This window comes from Acomys minous (genome assembly GCF_964271855.1).
Source record: "Acomys minous genome assembly, chromosome: 12".
NCBI classification, from domain to species: Eukaryota; Metazoa; Chordata; class Mammalia; order Rodentia; family Muridae; genus Acomys; species Acomys minous.
The window spans coordinates 43492583-43517682 of record NC_140493.1 but is presented as its reverse complement, the minus strand read 5'-3'; the positions used below and the strand labels follow the sequence as shown (position 1 = coordinate 43517682).

The window sequence follows — 25100 nt, the reverse complement described above, 5'->3', positions numbered from 1 at the left end:
TCCTGGGCAGAGATCAATATGGCCTCAGAAAAGCCAGAGCAAATGACTTCTCTCAAATGCCATCAAAGGTCACTGGAACCTTTCCTGCTTGGAAGGGGGCACATTTTGTTCGACAACCTGGAGCATGTCATGGGTCTGCTGCCTCTGGCCTTAGGGACAGCCAAAGGAGCATGATTGATCATCAGCTAGAGGACATTGGGAACAAACTCCCTGAGGAACCAACTGTGTGAAATTAATTGAATACCATGATGGGTCTGATTCATCATTTAAAAAAAGAAAATGAGAAGAAGAGGAATAAGAAGTAGAAAATGGTGCTAAGCGCACCCAGAGCTGAGGTTTAAGGCCTTGTACAACTAGGCTGCAATTTATATTTAAGACCCTAATGGCTGCAGGTTGTGCTGGTTAGGTTAATTGCAGGACTACGAAATCTTCTGGGGAGAATGGTAGCTTTGTATCTTGCTTCCTGTTTTCCCTTTCCTTTCAGGAAGATTTTAGTGGGTAAGGACAACTATGCCATGTGGTACTCATATGACTACACTAAAATTACTTCAAATTACAGGTATATACAAAACATAATATAATTCAGGGGTCAAATTTTTATCATTCAGGAGATTCAGAGAAACCTTCAGAGAGGTGATGCCCTTTTACTGTCACAGGGTCATGATGATTAAACAACTGAACACCATGGTAAAAAGGAATAAGAGCAATGTCACACACATTGCTCAAATTTGAAGTCGAGTAGGTCATGTTATGTCTGAAGTTGCTGTAGGTAATATTGGAAAAGGAAGGCAACTCATGGAAAAGGAAGGCAACTCATGGGAACCCAGAGGGAAGCCGGATCCTTAAGGATTAGTTACTTGTAAGCGTCTTCAAGCCAGAGATAGAAACGTTATCATCAATAGCAACGAAACAGAAATACAGGGAGAGAATCCAGAGTCTCAGTAGTTGGAAGTGGGCAGTTTCATTGGGAAAGAAGTGTTAAGCAGATCAAAAATTCATAAGATGTCAAAAAGTGTAGAATGCAAAAACCTTTTGACTTTTGCAGAAGGAATTCCTACCCCAGAGAGCATAAAATAGATCACACCTCAAGAGGAAGAGTGATTCTAAATAGAAAACCAATTCAGTTTGTGGAGGCTGAACTTTCTCATAATGTGATGACAAATAAAGATAAAGGAGAAGCAAAGATAACAAAAAGCAAAGAAGGAGAGGGAAGGGAAGCATTTATTGATTGAGAATGAAAAGCAAAACACTGTGGTACACAAAAAGGTTGAATTCCACGTAAGTGGAGAAGCAAGTCCTGCATTGAAAACAACAGAAAGGAAAGACATAGAACCATCTCTTCCAGCAGAAGAAGAAAGGGAAAGATAAGAAACTTAAGATAGGAGCCTAGCAAAGTTGTCTTCTGAGAGGTTCCACCCAGAAGCACCTCACAGCCAAACATTGGGTGATGTGTAGGGTGTCTTATGGGAAAGTGAGGGGAAGGAATAAAGTACCTGCAGGTGACAGGAGCTCCACAAGAAGACCAATAGAACCAACTAGCCAGGGCCCAAAGGGTCTTGCTGAGACTGAAGCACTAACCAAGGACCACGCATAGACTGAACCTAGGCCTCCTACACAGATATAGCCAATGGACAGCTCAGGCTTTGTATGGGCCCTATCAAAAGGAGATTGGGGGCTGTCTGTGATATTGACACTGATTCAACTTTGTGATCACCCATCCCTGCTCCCCTCAGGCAAGACTGCCTTGCCAGACCACATAGGGGGAAGACACTCATAGTTCTGCTGTCACTTGTTAAGCTGGGGAGGATGGGAAGGTAGGCTCCCCTTTTCTTAGGACTAGGGGAAGGGAGAGGTGGGAGAGGAAAGGAGGGTGAAACTGGGAGACGAGGAGGGATGGGGCTATGACCAGGATGTAAAGTGAATAAAAAAATAAATTTTAAAAAGGAATTCAAAAATATAAATAAATAAACAAATAAAAGAAATTTCTCCACAGTTATGTGGAGAACATGGACTCTGACATGAACGCTGTTGCCCCATATTTGACCACCTCCCCTTGGTGGGGAGACCTGGCACTCAAATAAAAAATAAGCAGGCTACTAAGGTGAGACTTGATAGCCTATGACCATATATAGTGGGGCAGGAGGTTCCCCTCAGTCATAGACCTAGGAGAGGGGAATAGGGTGAAAGAGGGAGGGAAGGAAGAATTGTATAAGTGATGGGATAACAATTTAGTTGTAATCTGAATAAATTAATTAAATTTTAAAAAACAAAAACAACAACAACAACAAAAAGAAATTTAAGATATGATTGATGGGTATCCAAGGAAGAAACTGTAGGAGGGTAGATAGAGGAGAGGTTCATTAGAAAAAAATAAAAGAAGCGTAAGCAGGAAAGGGAATTTGGGGGACACAGAGTCTGTTGTGAACAACAGGTTCAAAGGACTGAAGACAATTTCTGTGCTGGTTAGGATAAAGTAAACCTACTACAAATGGGAATAACAGTAGCTTTTGTGAGGTGGGGTTGGGGATATTTTTCACGTGAGATCCAAGAAAGCAGTGGCCCTTTTGTGCCCAGCTACCTAAACAGTAGCTTTGTGGCATCACTGTTATACAAAACAGATATCTTTCAAGTTTGCCCTGGGTGGCTTCATCCATAGAAGAAAATGCTGAGGAGGTTTTACTATCCCAAACCTGGGGACAGTCCCCAGAATTTCAGCCTACACGCAGTTAGCTAGAACTCAGTTCTTTTGCATAAGTAATTCCAAAAGTTTCTGAGAAAAGGCTTAGGCCACTATTCCAAAAGACAGGGGTTCACATTAGCATAGAATATATGCTAAGGTTTGCATATTTCCCCTTTAAGGACAGACAAGAAGTTCTGGAACATGAAGAATATCAAAAGTCATATGTTTGAAGGAGCTCTCCTTGGTGCTGAATTATACATTTGGCTGACCCTGAACCACGCCCATTGGAAAGAGTAAGGCACACCATGATAAACACATTTGGAGGTACTGCATGGAAAAGTAACATTGGTACTTATATAAGAAATTCCTTTGCACAAACATATAATCTACCTCCTTGAAAAAAACAATGAGTTAGAAGTAACAAGAATGTGGCGACTGTGAGTTAGATAATTTGAGATACCCCCAGATTATGATGTTAGTTTTGAAGATCTAGCTAAATGTCTTGTTTACTCTGAATGTCAACTTCACTTCTTCAGAATGCTGATTTTTAGCATTGTGAGTCCTCTTGGAGATGGCAACTTTATTTCAGTTTCATGAAATGAGTGCCCCATGTGAGTGCTCAGCAGCAAATCATTTCCAAACAGTGAAGTTTATTATATGTATAAATAATTTCTTGTTGGAAGGCATTCTGATGTAAAGCTTTGAGATCCATGACTAATATTATCTTAACAGAAATAAGAAAAATATACTAGTCTATTTTTTTTTAAAAAAAAGTACATTCAATTATACAGGACAAGCCAAAATTAAAAGCAAAAAAAGTAAATTAATGAAAGCATTATGTCCAGTGAATATATATGCCATTATTGCAAATGGGCTTTCAAAGTTTGGATAACAGAATGGATATTGGAGAACTATTAAAATATTTGGTCCATTATTTAAAATAATAGAACTATGCTTCTGATTTCTAGCTATAAAAGTGTCAAGTCCTATCAACAAAAGCTTGTCTTTCCCCCACTCCCCATCACCAACCAAAATCTCCTGTATTCTACTGTTGTTTCTAGTTTGTGTTTCCAAATAAAAAATATGTTCAATAAGGACTAACACAGATACTTCTCTCTCTCTCTCTCCCTTTTGTACTGAATATTAAGCCTAAGGTTTTAAATGGATAGGCCAGTGTTCTACCATTGAGTATCATCTTCAGACATGTTTTGAATTTTTACTTGAAACAAGGTTTCATTAAGTTACTCAGTCTAACCTCAGACTCACTCTGTAATCCAGACTGACCTTGAATTTGTGGTCCTCCTCCCTTCTCTTCAAGAATGGCTAGCATTACAGACCTCCCAACCAGGCTTGTAATTCTCCCCCTGCCCCCCCCTCTCTGTCTCTCTCTTTCTCTCTGTGTGTGTGTGTTTTCTATTACCTAGTTAAATTTCATTTTCTAAAATATTATCTAGCAGATACTAGGGATTCAGTAAGAAGTTTGTTGAATAAATAAATTGGCATCAACTGAAAAGGGCAATGCATGTAGATGATTTTTCTACTTCTATTAAGTTAAATATATGTGTATGAATGAATCTGAATAAGACTTGTATATTTCTTGTAGAAACATGAGTATAAAAAGGTAGAAAATTTCCACTGTTTAAATTTTTTTAATTTTTTATTATTAATTTATTCTTGTTACATCTCAATGGTTATCCCTCCCTTGTATCCTCCCATTCTTCCCTCCCTCCCATTTTCCTCTTATTCCCCTCTCCTATGACTGTTCCTGAGGGGGATTACCTCCCCCTGTATATGCTCATAGGGTATCAAGTCTCTTCTTGGTAACCTGCTGTCCTTCCTCTGAGTGCCACCAGGTCTCCCCCTCCAGGGGACATGGTAAAATTTTTTCATGATAAAATTTGACTTTATATAGTACCTATTAGGTTTGAGTATATGCTCATGTGTGTTTATTATAATGTTATGCTGATAATTCCTTTTCTTTTCTTCTGTTTTGTGGCAGTATGAACTATTTTACGTTATTTTATCAGAACTTCTCACTAAGTGCTCTACGCTTCTATCATCTTTGCTCAGGTGAATTGCCATAAAACTTACAAAGAAATCTCTCTCTATTTACACAAAATAGTTTCTTCTATCTACCATTTGAGAATTGATTCTGATCTGCTATTCTGTTAAACAATAATAACAACAAATCAATGACTTCTCATCACATTACAAATAACCCTCAAACCCCGTAGTTAGCATGCAATAAAAAATGTGGTTAGCCTTTCCAGCCTCATTTCTTCCCAAGTCCTACTCTGCATATCTCTTTGTTTTTATTCTCTACAAACTGTAGTCTTCCCCAACTCTTCTATACTGAACTTAAACTTTGCCTACAGTGTTCCTTACCTAACCCACGGTTGGCTGCTTTTCAGTCACCAGTTCAACATCACTTCCCAGGAAACCTGCTGGAACAGCCCATCTAACCCAACTTCATAGAATTCGGTTTCCTTCTTTGTTGTTCTGTCTAGGTGTTAAAATGTATATAGCTTTGTCTCAAATCACATTATTTGTTCCTGTAAGCTTATACTGCATATATGCATCTGTTTCCTTCTTTAGGAGACATACTTCCTGGAACCTGGAACCTTGTCTGCTTTTGCTATATTGCCAACTCCTGGCAGTCATGATTACTTGCTCAGTTATCTAATTAATGATCCCAACCTTGGTTCCCATCTGCTCTCATGTGTACTGTTGTCCCTGCTTTTATTTCCACCTTGTTCCTTTACTGTGCTTTCATGAAATTTTGAATTAAATTTAATTTGAAATGGAATTACTGGTAAAATATTTAAAGGGCAGAGAAATGTAGGGACCTTGGGGCTTGACAGGAAACCATGACCCACTATTTATGAAGGCAGGCCTTCAAACCAACTATTTTAAGCAAACAGGGTATTGCTTCACTATGTTATGATGAACTTCAAGAATACAGTAATGTTGTGTAGCAATTCCCTCTGTATTGATACATTCCTTATTAGTAGGAGAAGGCTTGGGAGATTTGAGGATTAAATAAACCTCACATGTCAGGTCTAAAATCTGAAACTTAGATTCACAAGACCCCTACCCAAGGCAAACAGTTGTTTGAGAAGGAGACTCCCTGAACAAGCTAAGCTGCCTGTAAAAGACTCTCTGACATACTAAAGCATCCCCATGTCCTGTAGAAGGCTCCGTGGATGTAGCTCTTTTGTTCTATAACACATTCTGGCCTCAGGCTTTTAATATTGCATCTACCTTTGGGTTGCTTACACTCCTGCAAGTAAATCCAACAAACTCTTTACTTTGCTGAGTTGAACTTCAATAGAATCATGAATTTTGTTTGCCATTGCTCCTTATCTTCTCAATAAATGGCATAAGATATCTGTTTCCTTAAGCTTTCAGATCTGTTTCTTTGGTGGTGGTATTTTTTTCATGGGAGCTCTTCTTGGATAGAAATGATCATCATCAATTTATACTAAACAGACATAACTATAGCAAAAACTTTCATGTATCTACTGATCAGATATGCTAGTTAAATCTTGCCTCACCAAAGGCAATCAAAACTGATGGATGTTCATGAGTCTGTAGATGGTCCTTCTTCATAGCTGGACTTCATGTATTCACAGTTATGAGATATCTGGAGGTTCTGATGATCCTTTGTGGCTCTTTTGTACATTAGAACAATATCAGACTGGCATTCTAGAATAATTATATGGAAGAATTTGACAGTTCTCTGAGCATGCCCCATCTCTTTACTAATTAATCCTAGGTAGTTGTTATGGTAGCTGCAAAGTAGGTGGGGTTGCACAAGATAATCTGAGATAAATAAGTGCTATCAGAACAGCATCACATCTTTGAATGCTACAAAATTAACTAAATTACAAAACCATATCTACATTAAAAGCACTGAAGGGTACATTATGAAGGAAAGGGTTCAAAATCACATTGCAAATGCATACATTGAGATAATGATATCAAGTCTCTTCTTGGTAACCTGCTGTCCTTCCTCTGAGTGCCACCAGGTCTCCCCCTCCAGGGGACATGTTCAAAGGTGAGGCACCAGAGTATGTGAGAAAGTCATATCCCACTCTCCACTCTACTGTTACCAAGAAGAGACCTGATACCCTATGAGCATATACAGGGGGAGGTAATCCCCCTCAGGAACAGTCATAGGGGAGGGGAATAAGGGGAAAATGGGAGGGAGGGAAGAATGGGAAGATACAAGGGATGGGATAACCATTGAGATGTAACAAGAATAAATTAATAAAAAAAAGAAAAAAAAGAAATATAAGTTTAAAAAAAGAGGTAATGAGGAAAGTTGATACCATTCTTGCAATTGATTTTATGCTGAGATACCATTAAATGAGTAACTATAAACAATGTCTGGAGACAAAGCTTAGGTAGAATGGTTTCTAAGTGTACTCCTTAGTTTTCTGTTGCTGTGGTAAAATACCATGACTAAGGTAGCTTCAGAAGGAGTTTATTGGGGCTTATAGTTTCCCGAGGGTTAAAAGTTTCTGCATACAATATTCATCAACTATTTAAATCATATGTAATTACTTTCTTCTGTCCATAAAACTGAGATTGCAATAGCAAGGAAATGGCTAAGGAGGCACTGGATCACTTTGGCAAGGAAGCCAGTATCATGGTGGAGAGGCATGGAAACAAACAGACATGGCAACCAGAGCAGGATGTTGAGAGTTCACCAGCCTTAGGTTAGAAGCGGTGCTATGTCTTTACTTTCAAAGCCCATTCAAGTAGCTACACCATATAAACCTCCCCTAACAGTGCTGCTATCTGGAGACCAAGTGTTCCATCAATACTTAAGGCAATTGGAACTACCACATAAAGGGGTGGTAAATGTCTGTTCCTTTAAGTAGGAATGAAAAAAAGCAAGAATTTCTTGTTATATGGATGTTCAAATGAGGGGGCAGTGTGTTATAGTGATCTGGAGTAGAAGATTTTGCTTCCTACAGCAATCACTAGGCATATTACACACATTACTATCCTCACTACACATCAGTTGTCTTTATCTGTCATGTACAAATGATTCCAACTCTTTGATCAAGAAATATTTCTAAGCATTAAATGAAGTAATACAAATAAAACCTTTAGGTAACAAGTAGGCAGATGGTACATGCTCCCCAAATCTTACCCACATTATATTATCATTTGCCTATAATAACATTTTGGAAAAATATAGAGAAAAGGGACATATAACCTCAATAGAATGTTAAGGAAAATAAGTTTGGCTTTTTTTTTTTTAATAATGAAGAAGTGAGAATTCTCTGTTTGTCTTTGCCTGGTCTGCCTGAGTCCATTTTCTAGTATCACATAAGAACTCCAGGAGAAAGGCTTCTTTCGTCAAGAAATGTAGGTAAAATTCAAGCATAAGAAAAAAAAAGTCACAGATGAAGAACAGTGGAAGGGCACAAACCTATCTCTGCACAGTTCAAGGGTAGCAGTGAACTCTACCATCAATTATTGAACAAGGTCAATATTTGTGGCACGGAAAAGCATTTTAACATATATTATTTATACAGATGGCTGTAATAGGTACTCCATGCTTGAATAGGGAGCTTCAAGATTCAAGAGTGTAACACTGTGAATAAGAAAACTTGTTGGCAGAGGAAACAGGATATCATATTTTTCAGGAAAAAAGTCTCTCTGTGTCTGTCGTTCTCTAAGTCTCTGTCTCTCTGTCTCTGTCTGTCTCTGTCTGTCTCTGTCTGTCTCTGTCTCTGTCTCTGTCTCTGCCTCTGTCTCTGTCTCTGTCTCTGTCTCTCTGTCTCTCTCTGTCTCTCTGTCTCTCTCTGTCTGTCTGTCTGTCTGTCTGTCTCTCTCTCTCTCTCTCTCTCTCTCTCTCTCTCTCTCTCTCTCTCTCTCTCTCATGCATTACCCTCCTAACTTTTATAGGAGGTGCTCTCCTTACTCTGTCCATCTCCACATCACTACTGTTCACAACAAAAGGTGGCCACACAGTAGGGGATCCCATAACATATTGTCATTGCTCTCTATTGAAGGAAGGGACTTTGACTTGCAGCTGTTCTAAAGCAAATTTTTTCTGAGACAGGGCTTCTCTGTATAGCCTTGGCTGTCCTTGACTCTCTTTGTAGAGAAGGCTGGCTTCAAACTCACAGGAATGTATACTAGAACAATTTAATGACATGAGGATTTTAGCTGTTACAGTCCTCAAGTACGCAGGTGCTTCTGCCCTCTATAGCTTCCGTGGCTCTGCTCGATGCTATTTCCCGTCCCCAGTTGAGGCTGCCATACTGTCACCTACAAATTCTTCCTTCTTAGACTTGAGTCTAATTCAATCTTTAGTATCTTATTTCTGGCATCCTGCAGGACAGTTTCTTCATACAATATTCATCAGGTATTTCAACCCTATGTAATTACCTCTATTGTCCATAAAACTGAGATTGCATTGGCAAGGAAATGGCTGAGGAGACACTGGATTGCTTTGGAGAACAGGAAGCATCTCATGTCTCTGCCCGTAGCAGCAGTTGCTAATTTCTAGGTTCTAATGGGAAAATCTGAATCTGTGTTCCTCGTGTCATCCAAGCAAATAAATCAAGTAAGAACATGTATTTACCCCGAATCTGAAAGCTTTTCTGGTTGTGCTTATCTTTCATCCAAGACAAATCTTAGTGGTTTTCTTTTTTCACCTTATCCATGATGAAAAGTGCTAGGTAAGGGACTTTTCTGTCTCTCTGCAGACATGTGTCCCTAGTTCACCTACTGTCCTGGCTTTATGCAAATGGGTAACAAACAAGCCAAAGAGCCGCGGTGCTATTCTACTGCCCTTCATTGGGATTCTAGGAGCTTGCCTGAGAGTGACAACAGTGGAGAAAAATGCTTGAGTTTATCTCCGACAAGTCTCAAACAGAAATCCTTTAGCCAGGAATCACTGGTAGACAGCTGCCTCTAAACCCAAACCTTTATAACAATATTAGACAAGGATTAAGGATTTCCAATCTGCTAAAATAAGCTTTTGTGACCCAGTAGGTTTTAACCCTTACAGAACATTATGAGTTTGACATAATTATCTTATATATTTTACACATGAGATTAAGTACAGGTTCAATAATGTGCTCAAATCCACTTACCTGGTAGCTACTAGGAGCATAGTACAAATGAGCATGTATGAAGTCCAGTCTTGGGAAACTGTGCACATATTCCTGGACTTACTCCAGCAGTGCTTTATAATCAGAAGACTCTTGCTCTCATACTAAGAGACTAAACCATTGCTAAAGGTCATTGTGTTCTGGAACAAGTACCTGTTAAATATTTGGATTAATAAATTACATTTTTTATCTAACAAAATGCATGTGTCAATATTCAAATATGTCATATGAAAATTACCAAGTGGGATATTTAAGTAATTATGTGCTTGTTTGTTTTATTTCATGTTAGGTAAAACCTTCCATATGGATGAGACTATACCTAGTTAATGCTATATCACAGCTCCAAGGAAAATGCCTGCCTCATAACAGGTGCTCACTGTGTAAAAATTGAACTGTAACACAAATGTACAAGCATACTTACCAAGGAATATACATCTAAATGATTTCCTTATGTACGGCCTACCTGCCTCATCATATATGGCACCATCCTACCAAGGTTACATATATACTTATGGAAGACCATATATGTAAACAGTTTTCTTATCACATCATACATGGCACCATCCTTCTGGGTGCTTTTCATCATTTTTAAATGCACTAAACATCCTTCTGGGTTAAATACTTAAAATTATCTTTCTTCAGCCACAAGAAAATGTAAGTAACATTTCAATTACTCCACGAGAATTTGTTCAGTAGAGAAAAACCTAGTTCTGAGTTCTTGCAGTGCCAACTTTTTAACCAAGCATGAAACTGCTGCTCTTAAGTACACGTTTCTGTGACTGAAGCTGGTGAATCCTCCCACCCCATGAGCAGGAATGTGGGACCTGCTCTGAAGGGACCTGAATTGTGTCCATGTAGATGAGCAGGAAGAACAAACATTGTGGCCATTCACTGAAAAGAAATAGAAAACCTGTATGACCGGACGGGGTACTGAGTTGAGATGTCAAAAGATTAATAAGAATGTAAAGACAAATATGATAGAAAGGACAGAAATCAGAGTGTAGAGGCAGCTGTATTAGGACACTCTTCTGAGTCTCTTCCCCACTCCACCTACCTTTCTGTATCCCTTCATCAATACTCAGTATAACAGTAGTATGGTGAGCATGAAATCCTAGGGAGACACCCCATGTGAAATAGCTATATGAGTTCCATAAAACGACTGCCCCATAAATGTTACCACTATTATTTTCTTTTAGTTATATAATTTGGGAAGTCAGAGAATGTTCCAGCTAGACGAGATGCGATACCACAAAATCTCAACTCAGTATGATCTAAGGAATGGGCTTTTTATCTCATTTTACATCCAAGGGTCTGTGGGAACTCAACACAGCAGAACAGGCGGTGTTTGTTTGTGTCTATATACTGAGGTATGTCTATTGATTTCTCCCATAGCAGAGCTGCATAGCAGGACCTTTATGATACAACTTAAATCAGCATGTTTCCTGTTCTCATCAGAGACTGGAGCCAAGGTCATTCTGGGTAGATACAGGCTTTCAGCAGAAACAATGATTACATTATTCTTGATAGTTTCCCTGAAAAAACTCTTCCAGAGAATGGCAAGAGTAAAATATGCCCATGTCCCTTTTTTGTTCCCTTGTTAATGAATTCGAGTACACGGAAACTCAACAGACACGGCAGAGCAGGCTCACAAGCATCGTAGAGTCATCAGTACCAGGAACCAGTGGCGTCTCCAAGGCTACTTTCCCACTGAAAGGCTTAATCCAAAACACAGTGCTATTTTGCAAAGTCTGCTCTGTGGGCAGCTGAAGGGGTATCTTCAGAGCAGCTGAGTAGAATCCAGGCATGCAGCATGAGGACTGAAGCTGTACAGCTCCATGAGCTCTGGCCCACCCTGGCTCAGGTTTTCTTCATTCTCACATTAGGCCAAGTTCAAACCGCCCTGCCCCGTTGCCCACACTATCATAGCAGATTCCCTGGCCCTTCCCCTCTTCCTATCCCCCATCCATCCTCCAAGGGTAGACTACAGATTGAGCAAATTGCCTGATTTTGTAAAATACCCATTGACTTCTCATTTTATGTTGTAATTCTAACCTGTCCAGCTGGTGTTATTATTGTCAATATATCCATCATCACAATCACCATCATCATCATCATCATCATCATCATCATCATCATCATCACCAGTACCATTGCTGTCGTCATCATCATTAGCAGCAGCAGTAGCAGCAGCAGCATCTCCACCACCATCATCTCTATGAAATCCAAACCCTTTTGTTTAGAATTCCATAGTTTCAAAATGAGCCATATGCTCAGCTCTGTAATAATTAAGGTGACAGGCATTTGTTGAAAATTATTATGCCCTGGGTTGCAAACTTAGTTGTTTACTTCATATTGATTCTCTCAGCAATTCTGGGAAGAAGTCTCGTCATACCCATTTAACAGAGAAGGACTTTGAAGCATACAGAAATCAGGTGCTGAGAGTCACATAACTGAGAAGCAGCAGTAGGATTCTAGACTCCAATCTGTGTAATAGTCACTGTGCTACTGCACTGCCCATAATCCCATCTCACCTCTACCCAATGGGGCTGCTCTATTAAAGCTGACCAATCCTGCTAGCTCTTTTGGGCTTCTGCACAAGCCTTTGTTTCTTGGTGCCTTGCTAAAACATCCTCCAAAACAATGTAGCAATTGGATCACTTCAAATATGACTATAGCAGACATTTTGTAGGGTCCATCCAATTCCAGTTTATAGTACTGGGGGACTCATCGGTCAGCTTCTGCTCACATTGTCTGCTAAGGACTTTCATGAGCTTCCTGACTCAGGTAGCTCTTTCAGTGACATGTCCTTCAGAAATCTCTAGGAGGTGGTCACATGAGTAGGAGACCATCCAGTTTAGGGTTCAAGCCTCTAGAGATTAAGTTATTTGGTCTAATTTGAAATCATACAACTCCTTCCCCAGCCCTGTCTTCACTCTCTTCTGTTTTCTCTAGTGAACTGGCTGAAAACAAGTGCATCCTTTGTGATACATTTCCTGACTTCCTCAACAAGGTTTGGGTCTTATAAAAATGCCCTTAGACCATTATTAGAACATTGCAGCTCTTGGTTCATAGCCTAATATGCTTGCATTACTAGTCCCCATCTTCCATGAAGTTCTTTGAATTCAGTACCCCATGTATCACAGGGAGACAGAACGCAGGAAGACACCTCATGTTCTTAAGTTCATTTTAACACTTCCTATTCTGACAATCACCCCCCCCCCCGCAAAGTCTTTAATTCAAATAAGTGTTCCTCTTAAAACATCAGTTTCCTGTCCATCCTTCCTCCAAGATTCAGGCTAACACTATCACCGTGCATTTCATCAGTCTGCCTTTATCAGAGTCAGAGCTTTGCAAGCATTTTTTTTTGTTATCACAGACTTGCCCCTCCCCTGTTTTCTCTCCTGTCTCTGTCTCCTCCCATTAGCTCAGGGCCTCCTTTTCACTTCCCATCACTTACCAGATGTAACAGCAATGAAAGACTTATGATTACAAATCATCTCGTCAGAGCCAGACATGTGGCCTCCTCAGCTGGATGCAAATGAATGACCTCTTTAATTTATGAATGTCAGGCTTTACACAGAGACATAGAAATGTCTTATTAAATGATATCCATCTCCCCAATCCCATTAATAAGCTAATAGAAAAGTTAAAGAGAAGTTCATGAGTATGGGCTGGCTTCTGTGATAGAAAGCTGCCTTAATGAGATGTTACTACAGTCAGCAGATCTCTGTCAGAATCCTTAGGAAGGACAGCAGAAATCCAAAACTGACAACTTGAGTTTCTTCTCAATGGCCTGATGGGTAGATCCAGGGTCATTCTAAGCTAGTTAGTTCCCATGATGATAAAATGGGCTTTAAAAACACAAGCCAAAGAATTAGAAAAAAATAGTGTTTTGAGGAGCAGATGCTTTGAATGCCTTGTCTCATTCAATAAGTACAACCTCTCTGGAAGCTAAGCTTTTCTGAAGCCCCTGAGCTGTGCAGGATGATGAAGGTCAGAGACAGTGGTTGCTTTCCCAGGGTCATGTAAATACCACTTGGTTGTTTGATAATCTGTGATCAAGTACCAGGGCTTTGTTTCTTAGTTTCTTTGTGTTTCTAAACTTGTATACCTTTATGAATGATGCATGCTCTTCCTTCCTATGACTTCTTGACACACATCTTGTCATCACTGCTTTTCTCTAAGTGTTTCTAACTCTTTTCTTTCTATCTCTGTGTTTTTCTCATACACATCTGTTCACAGGTCATGTTTTGAGTACCACTTTACTATTTTCCGACCTTTTGATGCTAAAGTTAGCTGTAATAGCCAATATATTTTAGGTTTCATGGCCAATCTAGAAAAAAAATCTGACATATGCGTCCTAGAGATACATTGGAACACTGACACCAGATGAGTTACGTTAGCCTCACTTCTCAAGCTCAAGTGTAAAACCAAGCAGGGAGAAGCAACCCAGCATTGGAGCCAGGCTCTTGTTCTTTCCCTACAGAGTATCTCTGTGCATTAAAGGCATGATATAAATTATCTCTCTGTTTGTTTCAAGAATGTATAAATGATATACCACAATTTAAAGTAAGATTTATGGAACCTATGAATACTACAGTACAGGCTAGTATTCTTTCCCTATGCTAAGCTCCAATCACCATCAATCATAGCTTTACCAATCCCTGATCTCTATCTTCTGTAGTTCAGTTCCTATACTTTCCAGGGTGTATGGCAAACAACTACTACTTTCCTTGGCAGAAGGCAGGCAATTTGTCTCTGCCAGCCCAGGTAGTTTCTTGAGCAATGTTTCATGGCCCTGATGTCTCTTTGTTTCTTCTCTTTCAAGTATGTTTTATTTTGACTGCCCATGGACCACTAGAACTGGGTAGAATCTTTAGCGATACAAGTGGGTCTCAATTCTTTATGAAGTGAAAATTCTGCCTCTCCTGCTCACTACTTGTTACTTACTTTGCACTCTACAGACAGAACGTAATTTCTGTAATAAACATTGAGTTATGTAACATTCTTTGAGATAGAGAATGAAAGGAAGCCATTTGAGGATAGCCTTGTTTCAATTAAGAAAGCATTGCCGTGGCCATGAGCGGTTTTGTCGCTGAAATGCCCTAATCATCCCTCCTTCATAGAACAATCTCTCATTATCACTTAGATTGCTCTTCTTGGAAGCACATCCCAGCAGTTTTTACAACCTGTTTGAATTCCCTAGAATAATCAGTTCTGTCCTGTTGGAAATAATTCCTCTTTTACTGCTTCCAAATGTTTAAAAATGTGGCTTAGCAAAGCAGAGGCAGTACATCATTTATACAGAACATTCTCTTGTTTTTCTTTAAGCTGGCTGTTCACAAGATTTGATGCTGGGACTCACTGCTGGACTCTGACAGGAATGCTGAGAGTGGTTTGGAAAAGTGAGGGTATGGAAGGACCCAGAAGGTTCAGGAGCCCCACAAGGAGATCATCCAGGGTCTGTGGACTGGTTCCAGGAGGGCTTGCACAAATTGTTGAACCAACCAAGGACAATGCATGTTCACATATAGCCAATGGACAGCTCATTCTTCATGGGTGTAGAAGGATCTGGGACTGCCTCTGCCATGAACTCTGGTGCCCCAATTTGATCACTTCCCCTTGATGTGGAGGCCTGGAAGGCATACAGAGGATGGAGATGCAGGTTATCCTGATGACTGATAGACTGTGGTCATATAGTGGGGAAGGAGATTCCCATCTGTCAGAGGTCTAGGGGAAGGCAATAAGGTAGAAGTGGGGATGGGAAGATACAAGTGAGAGGATAACAACTTGGATGTTAGCTGAATACATTATATTAAAACTTTTTTAAAGTAAAAAAAAAAGATTTCATAAATGGGTTCAAGGTAGTAGACTGCTACCAGTGTAGACATGGCTACCTAACAAGTCAAAAATAATAGGATATGAGCGAAGAAGGAGACTCTGGCTTTGGAACCAACCCTATGTTAACTAGTTTGTTGTCACTGAGATGCTGGGACAATGAAAAGGAAGCTGACTTTGGGAAGTCTTTATAAATGTTCCTTCTGAAGAAGTTCCTCATGTGGTTTACCTCCACCACAGAGTCTCCCATTGCTCTCCAGCTCAATCCACCCTTTTTCTGATGCCCCAGCAAAAGTAATGAGATTTCTTGAGACTTCTCCAGAACCAGAGAGCTGCTCTGAGTCATTCGTAAATCCTCCGGAAAGTTTAAAGTGCACTTGAACAGCATCATCTACTTCACTCTTCCTTTAAGAAAGTTTCAAGACTTTGTAAACATTGTTGAGACAAAATATCATCTAGCCTATTAGGTTTTAATTTAAGAAGGGTACCTTGGTGATCAAACTGTTCCTGCTAGAGATTTCATGTTCTTTTATCTGAGGAGAGTGGAGACAATAAAAGGGGAGGTGCTTAATATGCAAGCCACAGGCATGGTCACTGTCAACTGTCTCCTCAGGTCATCGTCATGTTCTCAAGAGCAGTTATCATAACTTTCAGTTTATGGGGAAAAAAGCAAGACATTAAGAGGTTTGACAACTGGTGCAGATTACACGGTAAAGCTGATTTGCTCTCGTTATACAAGGCTGGAGACCAGCCTTCACTCCCAAGGGAGTCCAAGCAGTTTCTGGAAACATTCTATTCAGGAGTGGCTCCTGCTTAAATGTTTCGCCTCCTTGGGGCTCCTCGCTCAAGCTTCAGAGTCACGTGACCACTCCTGTTTTTCCAGTAGCATCATCTTTACCGTCACATGTCTACATTTAAAAGAAAAAAAATAAAAAAGATGCTTCACTGACCCACCCAACACAGATGACCTGATTACAAACTACTCTGAGGAACACACACACCTTGGTCCACTCCTCCTTCTTCACAATCCTCCCCCCAGCCCTGCCTCACATTTAAGACACACCCTTTCCACCAACAAAATACTTGCCTTTCTTCACTCATCTGAATGGTACCCAAAATCATTTTACTGATCTGTGCTTATTGTCAGTGCACTTCGCCCTGGTGTGACTTGTTTGAAGTGGCTGTTTTTGTTCTCTCATAATCTAAGAAGATCTAGGAGCAGAGAGGGATCGGTAGGTCTGGGCTAACGGTCTCCTTCCCTCAAGAAGTGATCTTCACCTGTGTTTGTGTGGAGCTGCTTAGTTTCTTTACTTTCATGCTAAGTTAAAAATCTTCCCGGAGCCCTCCAACCTAGAGAGTTCACCTCTTGTGTTCTCCTAACAGTCTCAGTGACTCTCACCCAAATCCCCAACTGTGAATACATACATGAGGGCTGCATGATTTGTAGCTAGCATCTCTACTAAATGGATAAAAAAATCTATAATACAACAACCAAGTCTGTTTTGCTTTGTAGAGACTCTAGAAAACCTTTTGAACTTATGAAGACATCTGGCATATCAGAAGGGTTCTGTAAACATGGAAATGAATAAGGAACAAAGAAATGACTGAAAGTAAACCTTAAGACCCCAATGTGCTTTTCGTATGTTGTAAGATGTGGCTACCATAGTCTAAGTGGGAGTTTTATGGCAAGCTTGAAAGTTATCTGAACAGCGAAAGATTCCTCACAATAATCAAAAATGAGTGTTGAAGACAGATAAATGGAAAAAGTTTTGCAAACATGTTAAGCAACTCGTCGGCACAATGGTTCATAGTTTCATATGAAAAAAAAAAACAGGCAAAAGTAGAATGTAAGAAGGGAAAGAGAGAGGAGAACAGGGAAGCAGGAAGGAAGGAATGTTAAAATGAAGAGACCTCATGGAATCCCGATCAAGCATTGGTGAAAATAGCAACTTGTTTCCTTTTCAGATTCAGAATCAAACTATGAAGGTGTTGTGGTTAACAGAGCAGACTGGGCCTGGGAAGGCCACTCCAGTCCAGCACGGACCCACAGAGAAGCTAAGCTACCATCCTGTGCTTCCTCCAGGGGTGCCCACTCGCCTGTAGAAAGTTTAAGCTTCATTTCAACTGTCCTTCAACTGCACCAAGATCTCCCAAGGCCACTCTAGTGTGCATCTTCCTTTCTCGGTTGCAATATCCTCGGGAAACAAACAAGCAAACAGCTTAAGTGATGGGGCGGTATTCCTCTGCGAAGGCAGTCAGGAGGAAGTGACAGCAGGTCTACTAAAAGCAGGATCTGAGAGAAGTAGGAGGAATAGCCTGGTGTTCTTCCTCGCTAGTCTTTCTTAAGGGTGCCAGTGTTAGAGCTGCACCTGACACACCAGACCACGAGACAGCCCTCCTGAGAACGGAAACTGTGTGCTAAAGGAGGCTAGGCATAAGAGAAGGAATGTGGATGTTTGATGTAGTTGAAGTCCACCCACTGTTTTTTATTTGATTTATGTACATTCAGACAGAATGGTTGCTCTTTAGGTCATTCGTGTGCGTGTGTGTGTGTGTGTGTGTGTGTGTGTGTGTGTGTGTGTGTGTGTGTGTGTGTTCATGGATGGGGCAGGGGCAGGGGTGAGGTGTTTTTAATACAAAATAATATCAAGAGTGATGCTAGGGGACAGGAAGTGATGTCCAACAATCAATTGACCTTTTACTTTCTTGACAATGACCTAAATGCAATGCTTGTTTTTTCCTTTGTACATTTTAATTAATAATTTCCTTACACAGCTTTTGTTAAGATTCTATCAAACTGTAAGAAATACCTGGCCCATAATACTAGCTCAGTAGTTGCTGTAATTATACCAAAGTCCACCTTCCGAAAATAAGCAGTATGTATTTATTTATTCAACAAATATTTTCAGTACTTATTTTCTGCGAAGCAACTCTCAGATAGGATTGCTGGGGAAAGTCAGACTGATTACGCTGGAATAAACAACAGAAAGAGACCGTTGGCAACTGAGGGATTAAGACTACTGAAGCCAATATTCAAGGTATAATTTTTGTATTTCAGTACATATTCATCTGTGTGTGTGTGTGTGTGTGTGTGTGTGTGTGTGTGTGTGTGTGTGTTTTATAACAAAGCTATGGTATTGCCTGCCAGCTTCCGTTCTCTGTTTCAACTACCTGCTGCTGCCCCTGCTTGTGCTCCCAACCCCATTAATTATACCTTCCTTTGATGTTCACTTTAACCTGAGATTTCACAGCCTTGACATTATTGATGTTTAAAACACATGATTCTTTATTGTGTATGTTCAGGTCAGTGAGAGATCTGCTCTGTGAATTTAACACATTCAGCAGCTTGTAGAAACCATCTCACTGGATGTTGGAAGCAACCCTTACTGCAGAGTTTTATGTATGCATATATGTGTTTGTACATATGTGTGTATATGTATATTATATATGTGTGTACTAATATATGTATATTATGTGTGTATATTTATGGATATATTTATACATATATAAATATATTGCAGATCATACCAATAGTCCCTAGAAAACAACAATGTCTTTGTCAAAAATCACCATAATGAGGTTCCCTTTTATTCATATTTCATTAGTATATGATAGGCTTTCATCATAGCATTTTGGTACATATATATCATTAGATTCTGCTGTTCACCACCTCCTGGCATACACACTGCCTCTTCTGCCTCTTCTCTGCTACACCCAAACAGTTCTGTGCTTTCACATCTCATGTATTACATTATCCTCTCCTGTTTGTCCCTTCCCTCCTTTAGTCCTCTTCCCTCCTTTTCATAGTCCCCTGTATGCTTTTATGTCCCACATATATAAATTATATCTATATTCCAATTGGACAAAATAGTCTTTGTTAATTTATCATAACGATCTCCAGTTCTGTCTACTCCCCTGCAGTCATGTGGCTGAATAATGTTGCATTGTTCCTGTACCACATTTGCTTTATGCATAAACCTCTTGCTGAACAACTAGGTTGGCTCCACACCTTCGCCATTGTCTATAAGCAACAAGCACATATGTGCAGGTATGTTTGCGGCAAGTTGAGTTAGAATCCTTTGAGTATCTATCCAAAAGTTGTATAATTGGGTCATATGGCTGTTCTAATTTTTAATTTTTATAAATATGTTTATTTTTTGAAAGTATAATACATGACCTTCCCATACTGATTTCCATAGTTGTGGTATCCATTTACATGTCTTTCAGCAGTAAATGTGTTCCTTTTTTCCCCATATCTTTGTCCATGTTTGTTGCCATTTATTTTCTTGACACTACTCATTCTGACTGGGTGAGATAGAATCTTAAAACAGGTTAAATTTGCATTTCCCTGATGGCTAAAGTTGTTGAGCACTTTTCCAGATATCCAGTACACTGAAGGTAGACTGAAGGCGTTCTTTGGTGACCTCTAAACTTTGCTGACAAACAGCTTGACTTGTGTTTTGTTTCCCTGCTGTTAAGGTTTGAATAAGACTGCCTCTCAGAGGCTCATGTGTTTGAATGCTTGGTCTCTAGTCAGTGGAACAGTTTTGGAAAGATTAGGAAGCAGGGCCTTGTTAGAGGAGGTGTTTCTCTTGGGGTGAACTTTGCAGTTTCAGAAGCCTACATCAAGCCCAGACTCTGCCATCCCTTTCCTCTCTCTTTCTCTCTGCCTCCATATTGGAGATCTCTCAGCTACTGCTCCAGTGTTGTCGTGATGGTCATAGACTAACTTTCCTAAACTGAAAACAAGCAGCAGTCAAATGCTTTCTCCTATAAGTTGCCTTGGTAATGTTATCTTGTCACGCCAACAGAACAGTAATAAAGCCAATAGCCCAAATGTTTCCCCTCTCCTAAAGATGACTATAAGATGGGTCTACTGGGTCCCATTTTTCACCATAGTATAAATCCCATGCCGATGCCTCTGAGAATGAACAATCAACCTGTACAGGACCTGCTCAGCCTCAACTTCTTGTTCCCGATGTCTGTCCAGAATAAAAAATAGCTGTTGTCTCTTCCTATACAGAGCTAAATTCCTCCCTCTACCAGGCCATGACTTACTTAGTTCCCTATATACCTGTTCTGCCAGGCACTCCCTTTATGATCTCTTAGGCTCCCACTTGACAAGGATGCTAACATGCAGACTCCCCAGGGTCCAGTACTGCCTTTCTTGTAGCACTTTTTATAATAAGAAGGAATGTCTTTAAGAACATTTACTCCAAATTTAGTTTACATCAGCTCAGCTTGCAGCCTTGCTGTGTCTTAGTAAGTGTACGCCATACCCGAAATACAGTTGACAATTTGGAATAAAGCAGTGCCTCACTGGATACAAAATGGTCAGCAACTTTAATTTCATAAATACAAAGGAAAAAATTAAATAAGAACAAATGATTTGACAGGAGATAAAGAATTCTACCTCTCACCCTTTGTTATATACACTCCCTATGTGTCAAAAGCATCTGGCATCAGAAAACATGGCAGCTGCCAGTCTTCTCTTCCCACTCTTAAATTTTTTTTTAAATTGTCTGATTTGGAGTAGAAAACATCAAAGACAGAAACACATCTGTCAACCCTAGGACAATCACAGCTGGGTAAAGATGGTAGATGCTTCCAGAAATAAGCTGAATTGAAAAGACAACAAGTATTCATATCCAATGGCCATGACTGCAGCTCTCTAAATTGTAATGTTTAGGAAGACCTCATTATTCAGATATTATTTAATATTTGGTGTTTATGAAATATTCTGTAATGCTCAGTTAATAAAAGCAAGAAAAACCCATCTATGGAGACCTTTATAAGGCTTTTGGTTCAACCTAGAATTCGCAACCTGAGGGGCTCAACACTGTTTTCAACAACAGGAAATTTTGTTTTTTTCTGTAGATTTTAGCAACATGGAGAAAGTCCAGTGTAACCATAAAAATAAAAATAAAACAGAGTTCTGAAATTAAAATGTGGATCTCTAGGTTTTGTCTTTGTTTATTTGTTTGTTAGTTAACAAACCAGAAGCCTCAACAATCTGGGGACTAGATTTTCTTCAGAGCCACAGTTAAAAAATTAGAGTCACCTGGTGCCAACAATTTCTGCCTTCTCTTACCCTTGTTTTAGGAGTTCATATTCCTCAGGCCTGAGTCCTAAGAAGTAAAAGGGGAAGAATTCATCATTAGAATTATTAGATGAAGCAAAAACTACTGCTAAGCCAGGGATTACAATTTTCCTGACATTATCAACAGGAGGAGTTCAACTGGTGGCAGTTTTGGTATTAAAGACCTCATACAAACCACAATCTGGCCAGTAATAAATCCTTACCCACACTGTTTGTACTGAGCCAGAAACAGTTGAACAATGGGTAAAATCCCTGCTACAGAAGATGTGGTTACAGTCAATATTGAACCTTTTCAGGTGATTCACTTCCTAAAAACTCCCATCAACAGAATAATCCAATCACTTTCCTGCTTCTTCTGAAATCCTTTTATCTTACCAAAACCAGGTGCTTCTTTTTTCATTTGCTCACTCACTTCCAATTACCACTTCTTTAGAACACAGAGGCTCATTCTCTAATGCAACTGCTTGCCTTACTCAGAGTGATGAATTCCCAACCATTTAATCCCCCACACATAAAAAAAATCTCCCATCAACATTAAAATAATAATTCCAATTATTTGCAGTCCTTAAATCTTATTAAATTTTTCTTTGTGTCAAAAGCCATTTCTGCAGTGCTCTGTTTCTCCTTAGCACAAAGCTCACACAATGGGTATGTACCAAATATTCAATAGGAGAAATATGTAATTTTATGAGTCAAACAATATTATGTGAAACATTTTTTGTTAACAAGAGATTCATTTTATAAACTGAAGAAATACCTTGATACTTAGGATGAAATGCCCATGAAAAGCTGTGTGCAAGAGATAGTGTGTAAAGAGATATGTTAAGGGTGAGAGGAGTTTAGGGTGCAGAATAGGAAGAAATAGCATAGTCAAGTTCCTAAAAGGCAGGAGGGCATGCAAGAGAAACGTAGCTAGTAGCATGAGAGGGTAAACTGTACAGAGCTGAAAAAGAACTTATGAGAGTTGTCTCGTTTTTTAAAAAAGGAATTGAAAGAATTTTATGAGAGAGTGATACAGCTGTTTCTTAGATTAAATTAATGACAATATTGTCTGAGATTGATTGAAGGAGTGGAAATTGGAAGTGGAAAACAAGTCTGAGAGAGGATAATCTTGTGTTTATTTCTTCTTAAGCAGATGCCAAGACTGTGGTGCTATAGGGACTGATTTGTCCTTCAGACTGGAGCAAGCTGTTTTGTTGTCAGAAGGATTTAGTACTTCTCTATTTTTGTGGTTATTTGCTTTCTCTTTTAGTTTTGTTTTTACATCTTTGGATTTCTGGAGCCACATGAATGTGCAAGTGCCTTTGTTTTTATTTTTGTTTTTGTTTTTGTTTTGCTTTGCTTTTGTTTCTGCTTTCCCAGAAAGAGTAGTAGGACTGAGAATGTCAATTAAAGAAGGCAGAAGTGAACCTTCTGTGCAACTGTTAGTGACTCTTGCCATTAGTGCATGCTAGAATGACCTGGGGGTGCTTCTAAAATACCCAATGGCCCATGCTATACCTCTGTAAGCAGAGCCTGGGCACCAGTGTTTCGCACTGTCTCTATATGCGGAGGCCCACAGGTGTTGTCTGATATGGTCTGCCTTTGTTCTTTGCCTTATTTTCTAAAGCTCTCTCACTGAGTGGGCCTTGCTTATTTGGCTAAATGAACCAGTCAGCAATACATAAGGACCCCCTCGTGCCCACCTCCCCCACACTAGGATTACAGGTGTCTGTTGCTATGTGCGGCTTTTTTATCTGGATGCTACAAACTGAACTCAGGTCCGTGTTCTTTTGTATGGCAAGCACTTTATCAGGTGGGCCATCTACCCAGCCACCTCCACACTGTAAATCATACAGTTTAACATCTGGTACCCCTATGAGAAAAGGGAAGATCTAAAATAAGGTAACACAGATAGGACTGAGAATTGAGGCACATCACAGGTCAATCCAAAAATTTGGCTTCAGGAATGAAGAAAGGAAATGCTGAGCCAAAGTTTTCCCTGGGTGTTTGAACCAATACCATGTGGTTTAGTAGGAAGCTGTTAGCAAAACAGGGAACAGATCATGAGCACATTTCTCATGAAAAGATGAGCTTGGCATTGAGAAACCAACTTAGAAGTATCAGAAGGGCATCAGTGCAGATGTCACAGGAGAATCAGATCGGTATGGATGAAGCCATAGGAAAAGGCCATGCTGGAGAAAGTTTTGGGGATCAGTCACTTGGGACCTAGAATAAAGGGAGGAGGGGACTCTAGAAGATGAATTGGTGGAATTGGAAGACAAGCAGAGGGCAGCTCTTAGCACTGTCACCCAACACCAAAGGGCATCACTGTCACACTCTTATTTCTTAGTGTCCTGTACTAAAAGGGTTTCTCGCACCACTCTGATCTAATATGTTTATATCTCTGTCTCTGAGCTCTGTGAAAACATCTGCAAAGGCAGAGACAAGAGCTAGACTCTGTTCTATTCAGTAGGTGACTGATACCCACAAAGAGGATGTAAAAAATGGATTAACAAAAAACACATCCCAAAGTAGTAACCACAGCAATAGCAGGGCAAATCCTCATGTGAATTTAGCCTGACACTGATGTGCCCCACAGTCTAGCTCACTAACCTCTGTTCCACCCACCTAGGTGTCATTTTAATAAGTAACATTAATCAGAAATGTATTCAAAGCTCACTGAGCACCTGCTGCTGTCTTGGGAAAATGGATAATACACAAGTCTAAAAAGACACAGCCCCTGACTTCAGGGAACTTCAGATCAGTCCCACAGTAGAGAAGTTACCTTATCTGTAATGTCTTCCTGTAAAATCAGGCACACTGCCACTCTCTCTTGCTTTTCACACATCGCTTACATTTAAATTCTGTTTTTTATTTCGGGTTCCTTATATCTCTTTCTCCCTTTTCCACCCCAATCCCTTCCAACACCCCAACACCAGGTAGGAGAGAAAGAAAGTGAGTGGGGAGAAGAGGTGGAGTTTCTTTTTAGCTACCTTCTGCTGTGCAGTGTCATCGGGTTCCTTCAGGCAAGTCAAATCTCTGTTTCAAGATATCTCCAACTTCTCATCAAACTGCATCAACAACAACCAGGAGCAGCAAGTGGGGAGCACCAGCATCCTTCTTTCTTGGAACTTCCCGTCTCTATCTGGGTCTGGCTTTTATCCCCACTGACAAAGACCACGCCCCTGCACGAGGAAGTTCACAGCTGACAAACATCACCTGACCTCTCAGGAGGCAGTTATCCACTGTGGACAAATTGGAGCAGCCCCCCATATCTCACATCTGGGATTAAAACAAAAACATGTTTACATATAAAACAAAACTTCCATTACACTACAGTATAAGGTACCACGTAGCGCTCTGA

The 25100-nt window shown here is 40.0% G+C and overlaps 1 long non-coding RNA gene across 1 annotated transcript; it reads right to left on the bottom strand.

The window, feature by feature from the left end:
- Nucleotides 1-15504: 15504 nt before the first annotated feature.
- On the bottom strand, nt 15505-24855 carry LOC311578332. The gene is made up of 4 exons (XR_014772840.1): nt 24730-24855; nt 21746-21782; nt 17752-17849; nt 15505-16562 (listed from the first exon to the last, which is right to left on the bottom strand). It is a non-coding gene; the product is annotated as an uncharacterized lncRNA (long non-coding RNA).
- Between the last annotated feature and the right edge of the window lie 245 nt (nt 24856-25100).